Raw genomic sequence first — 15,724 nt, 5'->3', positions numbered from 1 at the left:
CTGGGCTCAGGCAGTGAATGGTTCCTAGGGAACCGAACCCGCTCATCTCTAATAAATACATTAAGATTTGATAAGGTGGTGATTATTTGTTTCTCACATTGGGGCAGATGTATTAACCTGGAGAAGGCATAAGGAAGTGATAAACCAGTGATAAGTGCAAGATGATAAGCGTACCAGCCAATCAGCTCCTAGCTGTCAATTTGCATATTGGAGCTGATTGGCTGCTGCCTTTATCACCTTACACTTATCACTGGTTTATCACTTCATTATGTCTTCTCCAGGTTAATACATCTGCCCCATTATAAGATCTGTTTTTGGTTTCACCACAATGAAGGAGATGTACTAAGCCGTGGAGAGAGATAAAGTGGAAAGAGATAAAGTACCAGCCAACCAGCTCCTAACTGTCATATTACAGGATGTGTTTGAAAACTGAGAGTTGGTATTTCATATCTGTCCACTTTATCTCTCTCCAAGGCTTAGTAAATAGACCCCATACGTTTTTATATTTTCTCCTAATCGTATTGGACAAAGGAAGCGAGTACAACTAAAGGTGGATTAAACGTACAATGGGATGACATTGCCCCCCGGAAAGCCAGAAAGCAAATGTAATCATTTTGCACTGGAAGCTGAATATAGGTACATTACTCAGGGTCTACGGCACTTACAGGATATTGCACTTCCAGGACCCTACACAGATCACTGAAGTGGGAGAAAGTGGGAAAAGCTGGGAGTGGACAGAACAAGACTGACGGGACGCAAACTTTCTTCCTGGAGTCACCATTAGTTCTGCTGTGTTAGGGTGGGGTCTGGCTGTGACAAGAGCAATTCCATGTGATCAGGCTAAGATCCCCCTGCCCTAATAAGGCCGGTCTCTACCGTAATGGGGAAATGTGCAATGGAGGATACAGAGAATACTGGGCTCTAACTATATAGTGCCAAATCAGTTTGTTCCAGATCACCGTGTAGGAACCACAGGCTGCCATCGAGACATCAGTTCCACAGTTGCGGTGCCAGAATGAGACATTGTATACGTCATTCCAGCCAGGGCCGGCTCCAGGCATGTTCAAATAGAGCGGTCGTGCGGGGCGCCACCCTTAATGGGCGCCTCACGCTGGCGCCGCCATATTCGTGCCTGGAGCCAGCCTGCTGCCCAGACTAAACTGTTCTGTGTGCGCTATGCGCGCTGTGCGGCGCTGGCGTCTGATGTCAGACGCCGGCGCCGCACAGCGCGCATAGCGTGCATTGTAGTTTAGCAAGAGTCCGCCCGCAACCCTCAGCGCACCCCCTCCCAGCACAGCAGGTGCCAGGTACTGTGGGGGCATTTATGTATCGGGCACTGTGTGGGGGCATTTATGTATTGGGAAGGGCACTGTGGGGCATTGATGTTTCTGGCACTGTGGGGGCATTTATGTATTGCACTGTGAGGGCATGTCATGTATAGTTGGCACTGCTGGGGGCATATCATGTGTAGCTGGCACTGCTGGGGGACATGTCATGTGTATCTGGCACTGCTGAGGGGCATGTCATGTGTAGCTGGCACTGCTGGGGGCATATCATGTGTAGCTGGCACTGCTCTGGGGCATGTCATGTGTATCTGGCACTGCTGTGGGGCATGTCATGTGTAGCTGGCACTGCTGGGGGGCATTTCATGTGTAGCTGGCACTGCTGGAAGGCATTTCATTTGTAGCTGGCACTGCTGGGGGGCATATCATGTGTAGCTGGTACTGCTGGGGGGGGCATGTGTTGTGTAGCTGGCACTGCTGGAGGGCATGTCATGTGTAGCTGGCACTGCTGGGGGGCATATCATGTCAATCTGGCACTGCTGGGGGGCATGCCATGTGTAGCTGGCACTGCTGGGGGGCATATCATGTGTAGCTGGCACTGCTGGGGAGCATATCATGTCTATCTGGCACTGCTGGGGGGCATGTCATGTGTAGCTGGCACTGCTGGGGGGCATATCATGTGAAGCTAGTACTGCTGGGGGGCATATCATGTGTAGCTGGCACTGCTGGGGGGCATATCAGGTGTAGCTGGCACTGCTGGGGGCATATCAGGTGTAGCTGGCACTGCTGGGGGGCATGTCATGTGTAGTTGGCACTGCTGGGGGCATGTCATGTGTAGCTGGCACTGCTGGGGGACATGTCATGTGTATCTGGCACTGCTGGGGGGCATGTCATGTGTAGCTGGCACTGCTGGGGGCATATCATGTGTAGCTGGCACTGCTCTGGGGCATATCATGTGTATCTGGCACTGCTGGGGGACATGTCATGTGTAGTTGGCACTGCTGGGGGCATATCATGTGTAGCTGGCACTGCTGGGGGACATGTCATGTGTATATGGCACTGCTGGGGGGCATGTCATGTGTAGCTGGCACTGCTGGGGGCATATCATGTGTAGCTGGCACTGCTCTGGGGCATATCATGTGTAGCTGGCACTGCTGGGGGGCATGTCATGTGTATCTAGCACTGCTGGGGGGCATGTCATGTGTAGCTGGCACTGCTGGGGGGCATATCATGTGTAGCTGGCACTGCTCTGGGGCATGTCATGTGTATCTGGCACTGCTGTGGGGCATGTCATGTGTAGCTGGCACTGCTGGGGGGCATTTCATGTGTAGCTGGCACTGCTGGAAGGCATTTAATTTGTAGCTGGCACTGCTGGGGGGCATATCATGTGTAGCTGGTACTGCTGGGGGGGGGGGGGGGCATGTATTGTGTAGCTGGCACTGCTGGGGAGCATATCATGTCTATCTGGCACTGCTGGGGGGCATGTCATGTGTAGCTGGCACTGCTGGGGGTCATATCATGTGTAGCTGGCACTGCTGGGGGGCATATCAGGTGTAGCTGGCACTGCTGGGGGCATATCAGGTGTAGCTGGCACTGCTGGGGAGCATATCATGTCTATCTGGCACTGCTGGGGGGCATATAATGTGAAGCTGGTACTGCTGGGGGGCATGTCATGTGTAGCTGGCACTGCTGGGGGGCATATAATGTGAAGCTGGTACTGCTGGGGGGCATGTCATGTGTAGCTGGCACTGCTGGGGGGCATATCAGGTGTAGCTCGCACTGCTGGGGGTATATCAGGTGTATCTGGCACTGCTGGGGGGCATGTCATGTGTAGCTGGCACTGGTGGGGGCATATCATGTGTAGCTGGCACTGCTGGGGGGCATGTCATGTGTAGCTGGCACTGCTGGGGGACATGTCATGTGTAGCTGGCACTGCTGGGGGGCATTTCATGTGTAGCTGGCACTGCTGGAAGGCATTTCATTTGTAGCTGGCACTGCTGGGGGGCATATCATGTGTAGCTGGTACTGCTGGGGGGGGGGGCATGTGTTGTGTAGCTGGCACTGCTGGGGGGCATGTCATGTGTAGCTGGCACTGCTGGGGGGCATATCATGTCGATCTGGCACTGCTGGGGGGCATGTCATGTGTAGCTGGCACTGCTGGGGGACATGTCATGTGTAGCTGGCACTGCTGGGGGGCATATCATGTGTAGCTGGCACTGCTGGGGAGCATATCATGTCTATCTGGCACTGCTGGGGGGCATATAATGTGAAGCTGGTACTGCTGGGGGGCATGTCATGTGTAGCTGGCACTGCTGGGGGGCATATAATGTGAAGCTGGTACTGCTGGGGGGCATGTCATGTGTAGCTGGCACTGCTGGGGGGCATATCATGTGAAGCTGGTACTGCTGGGGGGCATGTCACATGTAGCTGGCACTGCTGGGGGCATATCAGGTGTAGCTGGCACTGCTGGGGGGCATATCATGTGTAGTTGGCACTGCTGGGGGCATATCATGTGTAGCTGGCACTGCTGTGGGGCATGTCATGTGTAGCTGGCACTGCTGGGGGGCATGTCATGTGTAGCTGGCACTGCTGCGGGGCATGTCATGTGTAGCTGGCACTGCTGGGGGCCATGTCATGTGTAGCTGGCACTGCTGGGGGACATGTCATGTGTAGCTGGCACTGCTGGGGGGCATATCATGTGTAGCTGGCACTACTGGGGGGCATGTCATGTGTAGCTGGCACTGCTGGGGGGCATGTCATGTGTAGCTGGCACTACTGGGGGGCATGTCATGTGTAGCTGGCACTACTGGGGGGCATGTCATGTGTAGCTGGCACTGCTGGGGGGCATGTCAGCAGAGACCCCCGCACCCCCCCCCCCACCCCGCTGGCATGTCACTGTAGTGGCAGCGCCCGGCACACATCACCACCCCACCCTCGGTTGGACACAGATAGTCGCCGCCTATAGGGGAGTGTATTTTCTTTTTGCAAGTGTGAGATCGCATGTGCAGCCGAGCGGTACAAAAAGGTTTTGTGCAGTTTCTGAGTTGCCCAGAACTTACTCAGCCGCTGCGATCACTTCAGCCTGTCTGGTCCCGGAATTGACGTCAGACACCCACCCTGCAAACACTTGGACACGCCTGCGCTTTTCCAAACACTCCCAGAAAACGGTCAGTTGGCACCCATAAACACCTTCTTCCTGCCAATCTCCTTGCGATTGGCTGTGCTAATGGATTCTTCCTAAAACCCATCACACAGCAACGATCCATTTTGTACGACGCGCCTGCACATTGCGGTGCATATGCATGCACAGTTCTCACCTGATCGCAGCGCAGCAAAGAATCCTAGCGTGCGATCAGGTCTGAATGACCCCCTATATCTCCAGAAGGATATAAATACATTAGAGAGTGTACAAAGAAGGGCAACTAACATGATGCATGGCAGGGGCGTAAGTTTAAACCAGACGCCCGGAGGCGAATTAGACAATGGTGTGCCCCCCCCCCCCCCCCCACTCACACAGCCTCATGTGTGCACACACACAGCCACACAAAGAGACACATATACACATGCAAAGCCGCATACAAAGACAGCCACATATGCAGAGAGCCACATATACACACACACAGCCCCATATACATACATACGCACACACATAGCCCCATATACATACATACGCACACACATAGCCCCATATATGCACACTGCCCAAATACGCGCATGCACATAGCACCATAGTATAAACACACAGCCCTATATACAGTATATAGATAGAGTATATCCACACAGCCCCATATCTATATACACACACAAACAGTCCCATACGTACGTATATATTTTATATATATATATATATATATATATATATAGTATAGAAATAGAGGAAAAATGGCGCCCCAGGGGTTTACAAATACCCTTATACAAAGACTATTGCTTAACAGGATTTGCAATCAATATTTATACAGGTTTTTAAAACACATAACAGACTGTTCTTTTCATAAAAATGTATTAAAACAATTTATTTTTTTATACGAATGCTTCCCTTTTGAGCTCTTCGTAATCTGAGTTACCAGATTCACGAGGCTGACTTTATGCCCTTATTTCATGCCTCATTGATGTTTGGAAGCCCACGTATGAACCTATTCAGCCAATGATCTAGGCCTATCACTCTTTTGGATAGACATTATTATCTAAGACGCACCCCTGATGAAGTCTAGTTTCTAGACGAAACGCGTTGGGTTACTGTATTTCTTGTTGATGTTATCTCCGAATATTTAATGAGGAAGAATAAGGATACAACAGAAAGGTTGCCTTCTTTCCTCCATATCCCATTGATGGATTTCTGTAGGAGAAACGACATCATAATGTACATGTAATAATGATGGATATACTTCATGTTTTTGTATAATTGTTTTAATAAATTTTTATGAAAAGAACAGTCCGTTATGTGTTTTAAAAACCTGTATATATATTGATTGCAAATCCTGTTAAGCAATAGTCTTTGTATAAGGGTATTTGTCATACTTGCCTACTTTTGAAAAAGCATTTCAGGGAGATTGTGAATGTAACACCTATCAGCGCGGACGAGCACTGCTATAACTGAGGGGCGTGTCATGATAATTACTTACATCCAAATGTAAATGAGTCCCAGCGTTTGTAATATCTACTTGTTGAAGAAAAGACACTGATATTTTTCAGGATTTGTTTGTGTATTGTGTTTTAGAAGAGCTTCCATATACTGTAAGTGGCCACGAGAAACCTTATTTAATATGCATGTAGCCATAGGGATCATTGTACTTTATAACCAATGCAGGGAAATGGAACTGATGACCCCATTTGAATGTATGTATCTCTGATTTATTTTTTTACCCCAAGAATGTAACAACTATATAATGGGGATATAGGTGCAATCAGGGAGATTGCTAGTCTATTCAGGGAGTGAGGGAGATTGCGGCTATTTCAGGGAGTCTCCCGCAGAATGAGGGAGGGTAGGTAACTGTGGTATTTGTAAACCACTGGGGCGCCATTTTTCCTCTATTTCTATACTCTATTTTCTTTGCTCAGTTCCTCCTAACAAGGAACTCAGAGGAACCAGGCAGCCCATCCTAGAGATAGCTATACCTAATTGCCTATTTTGAAACCAATTAGCGCAGGAGGAGAGTGTTTGTGGAGTATATATATATATATATATATATATGTATACACACACACACATGCATACATACACACACACACACACACACACACACACACACACACACACACACACAGACCCATATATACACACACACACACACACACACACACACACACACACACACACACACACACACACACACATAAATCACACAGCCCCATATATATATATATATATATATATACATACATATACACACACACACACACACACACACATACACCCCCCCCCAAAGCCCCATATATACACATACACTACCCCATGTATATACACACACAGACCCATATAGACACACACACAACCCCCTATACTGTATGTACACACACAAAGCCCCATATACACAGCCCCATATAGACACACACACAACCCCATGTATATACACACATACAGCCTCCTGCATATTATTATACACACACAAAGCTCCATATAGGACACACATAACCCCATGTATATACACACACAGCCCCATACATACACATAGCTCCATATAGGACACACACAACCCTATGTATATACACACACAGTCCCATATAGACACACATATATACACACACAGTCCCATTATAGACACACATACAGCCCCTGTATATACTGTACACACACACAACTCCATGTATATACACACATACAGCCTCCTGTATATTATTATACACACACAAAGCTCCATATAGGACACACATAACCCCATGTATATACACACACAGCCCCATACATACACATAGCTCCATATAGGACACACACAACCCTATGTATATACACACACAGTCCCATATAGACACACATATATACACACACAGTCCCATTATAGACACACATACAGCCCCTGTATATACTGTACACACACACACACACACACACACACACACACACACACACACACACACACACACACACACACACACACACACACACACACAACCCCATGTATATACACACATACAGCCTCCTGTATATACACACACAAAGCTCCATATAGGACACACATAACCCCATGTATATACACACACAGCCCCATACATACACATAGCTCCATATAGGACACACACAACCCTATGTATATACACACACAGTCCCATATAGACACACATATATACACACACAGTCCCATTATAGACACACATACAGCCCCTGTATATACTGTACACACACACAACTCCATGTATGTACACACATACAGCCTCCTGTATATTATTATACACACACAAAGCTCCATATAGGACACACATAACCCCATGTATATACACACACAGCCCCATACATACACATAGCTCCATATAGGACACACACAACCCTATGTATATACACACACAGTCCCATATAGACACACATATATACACACACAGTCCCATTATAGACACACATACAGCCCCTGTATATACTGTACACACACACACACACACACACACACACACACACACACACACACACACACACACACACACACACACACACACACAACCCCATGTATATACACACATACAGCCTCCTGTATATACATACACATAGCTCCATATAGGACACACATAACCCCATGTATATACACACACAGCCCCATACATACACATAGCTCCATATAGGACACACACAACCCTATGTATATACACACACAGTCCCATATAGACACACATACAGCCCCTGTATATACTGTACACACACACAGCTCCATATAGGATACACACACACAACCCTATGTATACACACACACACACACACACACACACACACACACACACACACACACACACACACACACACACACAATGTCCCTAACACTACAGCCACTGCTGCTGCTCCTCACCAATAGAAGAGGCATTTTCTGGCAGCAGCTCACGAGTCCCGTCTTCAAGCTGACCCTCTGAGCCGGGGGTGGGGAGAGAGCTGGCGGGAGACGAGTGAGCAGGGCTGTGAGGAGGCGGGAGCATTGCCTGACCCACTGCCGGCAAACCCCTCCTGCCCCTGCTGAAAGTATGGCATGCGCCGCGTTGCTATACACGGCAGTGCTGATCGGAGCGCTTTCACGCTGCGCACGGAGGCTGGAGCTCAGCAGAGGCAATGGAGACGGTCGGGGCTGGGCCAGGTGCCCTCTTCAGAGCTGGAGCCCGGTGGCGACCGACTCCGTTGCCTCCGGAACTTCCGCCACTGCTGCATGGCCTACATCACACAACTTACCCGGAAAGGCTAAAAGATCTTAATATGTATAGTTTGGAGGAGAGAAGGGAAAGGGGAGACATGATAGAGACTGTCACATATACCAAGGGTCTTAACAAAGTTCAGGAGGGAAACATTCTCCAAAGGAAGAGAAGTATTAGAACTCGAGGACATGCACTGAGACTGGAGGGGGGGAGGTTCAGGGGAAATTTAGGGAAAAATTACTTCACAGAAAGGGTAGTGGATAAGTGGAATAGCCTCCCATCAGAGGTGGTAGAGGCTAAGACTGTGGAGCAGTTAACATGCTTGGGATAGGCATATGAATATCCTTACAAAGAATTAAGGTTCAAAAAGGGTTGAGATTGCCTAAAGGATAAAAAAGGGGCAGACTAGATGGGCCAAGTGGTTCTTATCTGCCGTCACATTCTATGTTTCTATGTTACATTTCCCAGTGTGCTAGATACTGTATAAATATACTGTAGAGTGCGAGAATGAGGTTTGTATAGATGCAGCTGTTTGCCTTAAACAATTGTGTCCTCTAGTGGTGTAAAAGTATAGAGGACATTCTGTAAGGAGAAATACATTTCTGTTTTATTATCATTCCATTTTAAATTGTTTTAGTAAAGAACATTTGTTTTGGTATACAGACGTGCCCTCGTATATATACTATAGTGTCTATGAACCACCAGGCACGACTGAGATGCCCCAATGTGAGTAGTTTACCTTATTTTTCTTTACATTTTGAGTCTTATTTATATTTCAGATGCCGCCATACGCCCACCACTCACTGTCTACCAGAAACACTGGGCTGCGACTTTAACGGCGCAGGAATTTGTGTTAAGCACAATGGAACTTGGCGTGTGGAAAAACCGCCGCCGCTGCATCGGAGCACTTCCTACACAGATTCAGACTCAACCGCATTCAGATGTATAAATGTCGCACAGCAAATCAGGAACACCCAGGGACGTGCAGTCAGGGGAGGCAGGGGAGGCAGTGCCTCCCCTGTCATAAATGATTAAAATAATAGAAAGAATATACTTATGACACATATGATGTGTCATAAGTATGTACTTAGACTTTATATTATTTTAATCATCTTTTTATATAAGCACACACACGCAAATGCACACAGCTACATTCACATATGCACACACACGCAAATGCACACAGCCACTTTCACATATGCACACACACGCAAATGCACACAGCTACATTCACATATGCACACACACGCAAATGCACACAGCCACTTTCACATATGCACACACACGCAAATGCACACAGCCACTTTCACAAATGCACACAGCCACTTTCACATATGCACACACACGCAAATGCACACAGCCACTTTCACATATGCACATACACGCAAATGCACACAGCCACTTTCACATATGCACACACACGCAAATGCACACAGCCACATTCACATATGCACACAGCCACATTGGCACATTGCAGCCAGTGTCCCAAACACTAAACAAAGCACTTGTTAGTGTCTGAGCTGGGTGTGTGCAGTACAGCCTGTGCCCAGCACTCTCCCCCATCAGTCCACTCTAATCTAACCTGCTGTTGCTCCTCAGAGTCCCTCACCTAACACCACGAGCTGGAGCTGATGCTGCGATGGGAGTTTGGGACAGAGACAGATCGCAGGGCAGTGAGGAGGCGGGCACACTTCTGTCAATCCTCGCCTCCTCCTCCACTCTAATGAATCCTGTGTACTGGGACAGGGGCTTAGACACCGGCCACGGCACGCAGCCTTGTAAGGGACTGTATTGCTGGCAGCGGGCATCCCGGGCGTTTCCACGTGTCACCCGCCTTCCAGTAGAAACATCAAGGGTGTAGCCGTAGGGAATTATTCTATTTCTCTCCAGGCTCCGACACGGGCACAGCTCTCCCAGCAGCTGCCGCTGCTGCTGGGAGTGCTGTTGCTGGCGGTGGAACCTGTAGACAGTAGAACTGTCAGTGGACAGCAGCTTAAACCTGGAGGGCCCGGGGTACTTACCCCCTGGGTCCCCTCTTAATCCGGCACTGGAATAACCTATAATAATATAAAAGTTGGCATGGTTAATAATATATTAAAACACTTTCATTTGGCAAATATCTCATGTATATCACAGAAATAGTAAAGTGACAATCAGCTTTCAATCTGAGCTTAAATCACATATGTTTAAAAAGTACATGAAGTAATATGTTACAGTTTATGCCCCTGTTCCAATAATACAGAATACATTTCAGTATATCTGTTCCTAGTATAGTCCCTGGGGGGGTGATAGGCAGTCTATTGATGAGCACAAAATCAGCAGCATTGAATAGTTACCGCAGCTGATGGTAGGGTCACAATCCTACACCAGGTACAAGTAGTCATTCAAATGCATTGGGTATGGTTGACTGGCGGCCGGGATCCTGGCAGTCAGCATACCGACGTCGGGATCCCGGCCGCCAGAATGCGACCTTGTCCATTGTGACCCTACCATCAGCTGCGGTAACTATTCACTGCTGTTGATTTTGTGCTCATCAATAGACTGCCTATCACCCCCCAGGGACTATACTAGGAACAGGTATATTGAAAAGTATTCTGTATTATTAGAACAGGGGCATAAATTGTTACATATTACTTCATTTACTTTTTAAACATATCTGATTTTAATGCTAATTGCAAGCTGATTGTCACTTTACTATTTCTGTGATATACATGGGATATTTGCCATATGAAAGTGTTTTAATATATTAACCATGCCATCTCTTTTATATTATTATATTATTCTGTTGAGCGCTGTTTCATCATGTATTTTGTTTCAGGGCGTAACTAACCTCTACGTATTAACAGCTGCTGTGGAAATGCTGCCCTTGTAGCACCTGGAATAGGGGCACAGGTTCTCATACTCGGTCCTCAGGACCCCACACGGTTCATGTTTTGCAGGTCACCTGTAGATTTTTAAAATGGTGACAGTTGGTGATACACAGCGCAGCTGCTGGGTGACATGGAAAACGTGAACCGTGTGGGGTCTTGATGACAGTTTGAGAACCACTGGGTTAACATACCATTTTCCTCAGTCTCTCTCTCCCTCCCTGTGTCTGTCTCTCCCTGTCTCGGTCTCTTTCTCCACATGTCTGTCTGTCTCTCTCTCCTTGTGTCTGTATCTCTCTCCATGTCTCCTCCTACCTCCCAATGTGTGTGTGTGCGTGTCTCTCTCTCTCTTCCTGTATCTCTACCTCCCCATGTCTGTCTCTCTTGGTCACTGTGTCTGTCTCTCCATATCTCCTCCCTCCCCATGTCACTCCTCTTTCTTCCTCTCTCTGTTCGTCTCTCTCTCTCCGTATGTCTGTCTGTCTCTCTCCCTGTGTCTGTCTCCACGTCTCTGTATATCTCTCCCTGTGTGTCTCTCTCTCCATGTCTGCTCCCTCCCCATGTGTGTGTGTTTCACTCTCTCTCCCTCCCCATGTCTGTCTCTTTCTCCATGTCTTATCCCTCCTTGTGTCTGTCTCTCTTTCCCTGTGTCTGTGTCTCTCCATGTGTGTCTCTATCCCACCTCATGTCTGTCTCTCTCTCTCCATGTCCGTTTCTCTTTCCATGTTTGTGTCTGTTTGTCCCTGTCTCTTTCTCCCACCCAAGTTACTCTCTTTCCAGAACTGTCTCTCAGCATGTAAGTCTCTCTTTCAACATGTCTGTGTCTCACTCCCTCTTTCTTTCCCCCCCCCCCCCCCCCATGTCCCCCTCACTCCCAATGTCTCCTTGGTTCTGTGTTTATATATCACACACACACGGGTTGGAGGTTTCTATATATGTGCACTCTCTTCTATTTCTATCTCTCCCTCTCTCTCATATCTGGAACCCCCCCTCCCCCCTAAAAATCCTGCATTTGCCCCTGGACTGTCACAAAGAGAACTCGGACAGACAGCTCCAGTGATGAGGAGGGCACAGCTGCGGGCAGCCAGAAAACAAAGAGCCTTATGTACACCTGGTGCGGAGGTGCAGCCCTGCCCCACCCCCAACCCGATCGCAGGCCACGCCCATGTTCCCCTGGACTACGCGGAGAACACCAGAGGAGCGGAACCCATAACTTCTACTGAGGCCGTCCTGTGTGAGCTTGCATGGAAGGAGCAACGGTGGCTGGGACCCGGGAGCTGCATTAGAGGAGGTGAGATCCCATACTGCCCACTTTTTCCCACCACTACTCCCATCCTGCCCCCCCCTTCTATTACTCCCTGCCTGTCCCCCTATTCTGCACTACTGTTACTCCAATCCTGCCCCCTGCTCTCCACCACTATTACTCCCAGTCTGCCCGCCTGCTTCTCCTCCCTCTCTCTCTCTCTCTGTCATCTCCCTCTATTCCTCTCACTCTCCTCTTTCCCATATACCCCTATTTCTCCTCTCTCTTTGCCATCTCCTCTATTCCTCCTCTCCCATCTCCCTCTATTCCTTCTCTATCTTCCTTCTGCCCCCTATTCCGTCTCTCTTCCTTCTCACCCTATTCCTCTCTCTCTGCCATCTTCCCCTGTGCCTACTCCCTTGTCTATCCCTCCTGTCTTCATATTTCTCTTCTCTCTCCCATCTCCCCATATTCCACCTCTCTGTCTCTCATAAATTTATAAAAATTGACAATGTATTAGCCACCTGCTCATCACAAGTTTGATGAGCAGGAAGGCTGCAGGCACTGGCGGCATCAGACTGAGATGCAGATTAGCGGTTGGGGGTCAGGCAGTTGATGGCGGCGATTTTGTAGGCAATTGGCAGGGTCGGCAACCATTAGTGGCGGCAGTAGTGGGCATTGGCACGGCGGCAGAAGATGACCTCGTCGGGACTCCACAGAGATTATGGCTGCAGTGCCTCACCAGCCACTGACCTCACCGCACGCCACTGGGAACACCTACAGTAGTTACTGTATGTTTGCCGTTATTGTATCTGTCTGCAAGCTGGATACAGTTGACTTAACAATTGAGAATTTTACAGTGTGTTCTATGAAGGACAATCATTACTTTTATTATTAGAATTGCTATTATCCCTTATTTATATGCTTATACCTTCAATAATGCAAGCATAGTGGGTATTTTGTAGAGATAAGCGGTTCGTATTACCTGAAATCTGAGCCTCCCCCGCCCCGAACATTGCAGACCTAAAGATATACGAGTCGCATTTTGGGTTTTTCTACCAGACTCGGATTCCAAACCGAGGCACCGGAATGTCGCAGGTTTTGCATTTCAATATAAGTACCTCGCTGTGGTGCCTCAGCGCCATTTCTCTCCAGGCACGCTGCTGTGTGCTGCGCTGTGCTCTGTTTATGTGGATCTTCAACTGCGTCCTGCTCTGTGTATCCACAAGCGGGATGCTAGCAGCTGGAATACAGATGACAGTTGTTGGAATGCCGACACCGGGATCCCAACATAGACCAAAATGCTGGTGTCGGCAGGGGCGGATTTAGGGGTGAGGGCGCTCCTACGCACAACAGTAACTGCCGCCCCCTACATGCCTAATTTTATTATTTTTATTGATTAGTTATAAGCCCTCATTTGATGATAGCCAACTAATTAGAAAAATTAAATAAGCCACTTACTATGAATTTTGTTAGTTTTAATTATCTCCTATATAATAGCCCAGATCTGTGACTCTGTGCCTGATCGTAACACTGGGCGGAGTCACAGAGCTGGGCGGAGTCAACTGCATCTGCTGCAGGGAGCTACCCCATACCCAGTGCCAGCAGCAGTCAGGTACAAGACCCTACATACAGTATAGGGAGGTGAGGATTGCCAGCGGTAGCAAAAGTACACCACGGCCACTGACACCTGCAGGGAGGGGAACAGCGCTGATATGGAGGGTACTTGCAGGCAGCGAGTCGCCGCCCGCAGCTCCTCTCCCACCTACACACCATACCTGCCGCCTGACACCCACACCCCAGGGAGAGGGCGCTAGCTCAGGCACCGCTATATCAGCATCTGCAGCATACACACAAGGGCTGCCATGCTCAGCGGCAAGCGGTGCGGAGCATGTGCAGCAGAACAGCGCCAGGACGGGACACGCACTGATCAACATTGCTGCTGGGCCTCAGCACCCTCTGTCTGCAGCCTAATGCCGCGCGCCGCACCTCTCCATGGAAACACCATGCCTGGCGGCCCACAGGGCTCCAGACGCTTACCCATGCTCTGCGATCACAGCAGCTGACGCTGCCATGCAGGATGGAGGAATGACACCCGTCAGACGGGGCGGACAGTGTACGGCGGGACGGGGCCAGGAAGGAATGCTGACCACGACCCATTGCTGCTGAGCCGGAGCTCCCTCCCTCTGCAGTCACCATCTCACAGCAGCAGCCAGGAGGTTAGTGGCCACCACGACCCGCACATCCTTACCTCACACATACCTCACACATACCTCACACATACCTCACATATACCTCACATATACCTCACATACCTCACACATGAGAGCAAAGGTACACACACTGTGACATCACACCTGTAGCCCACCCCTATATCTGCTAAGTACTCCCCGTCACTATGCCCTGTCACCCTCATCCTGCTCTCTAACTGCCTGTCTGTGTACTGGCCCTCACCCCTCTTACACCATCAGCCACCCTCACTAACTGCCACAGAGACTATGTGCAGTAATATCTGCTGTAAGACCTTCAGCGCCAGCAGCCCCTACACCACCTGCAGTGCCTCTGGGCCCACCGGGGGGATGCTGTTGTATTGGCCCATGCTTAAGGGTGTGGCCAGGCTCCACTTCGGCGTGGCCAGACACCACAGAGGTTTGTCTAACCATTACAGAGTACATGTTCTGTTCCCCTTGGTAAATATATAATAAACCATATTCTTGTGAAGTATAATGTAACATAAGCATAATGCATAATTCAAGTGCACTAGGATAGAGTCTGGAGCCTGATCCCTAGAGGAGGAGGAGGGCCCACAGGTAGTTTCCCCTGTTCCCCTGTGGGCCAGTCCAACCCTGATAACCTGTAATGTTTAAATTCAATAATGACATCATTCCTCTAATGTAGGGCTGGCCAAACCGGTCCTCAAGATCTACCAACAGTTCATGTTTTCCAGGCCTCCTGGAGATCTGTAGAATGGTCAGTTAGGAATGAATGCAGCACATCTTAATTAGTAA

Source organism: Pseudophryne corroboree, chromosome 9 (genome assembly GCF_028390025.1).
Source record: "Pseudophryne corroboree isolate aPseCor3 chromosome 9, aPseCor3.hap2, whole genome shotgun sequence".
NCBI lineage: Eukaryota > Metazoa > Chordata > Amphibia > Anura > Myobatrachidae > Pseudophryne > Pseudophryne corroboree.
Note: the sequence above shows the minus strand (reverse complement) of the source record.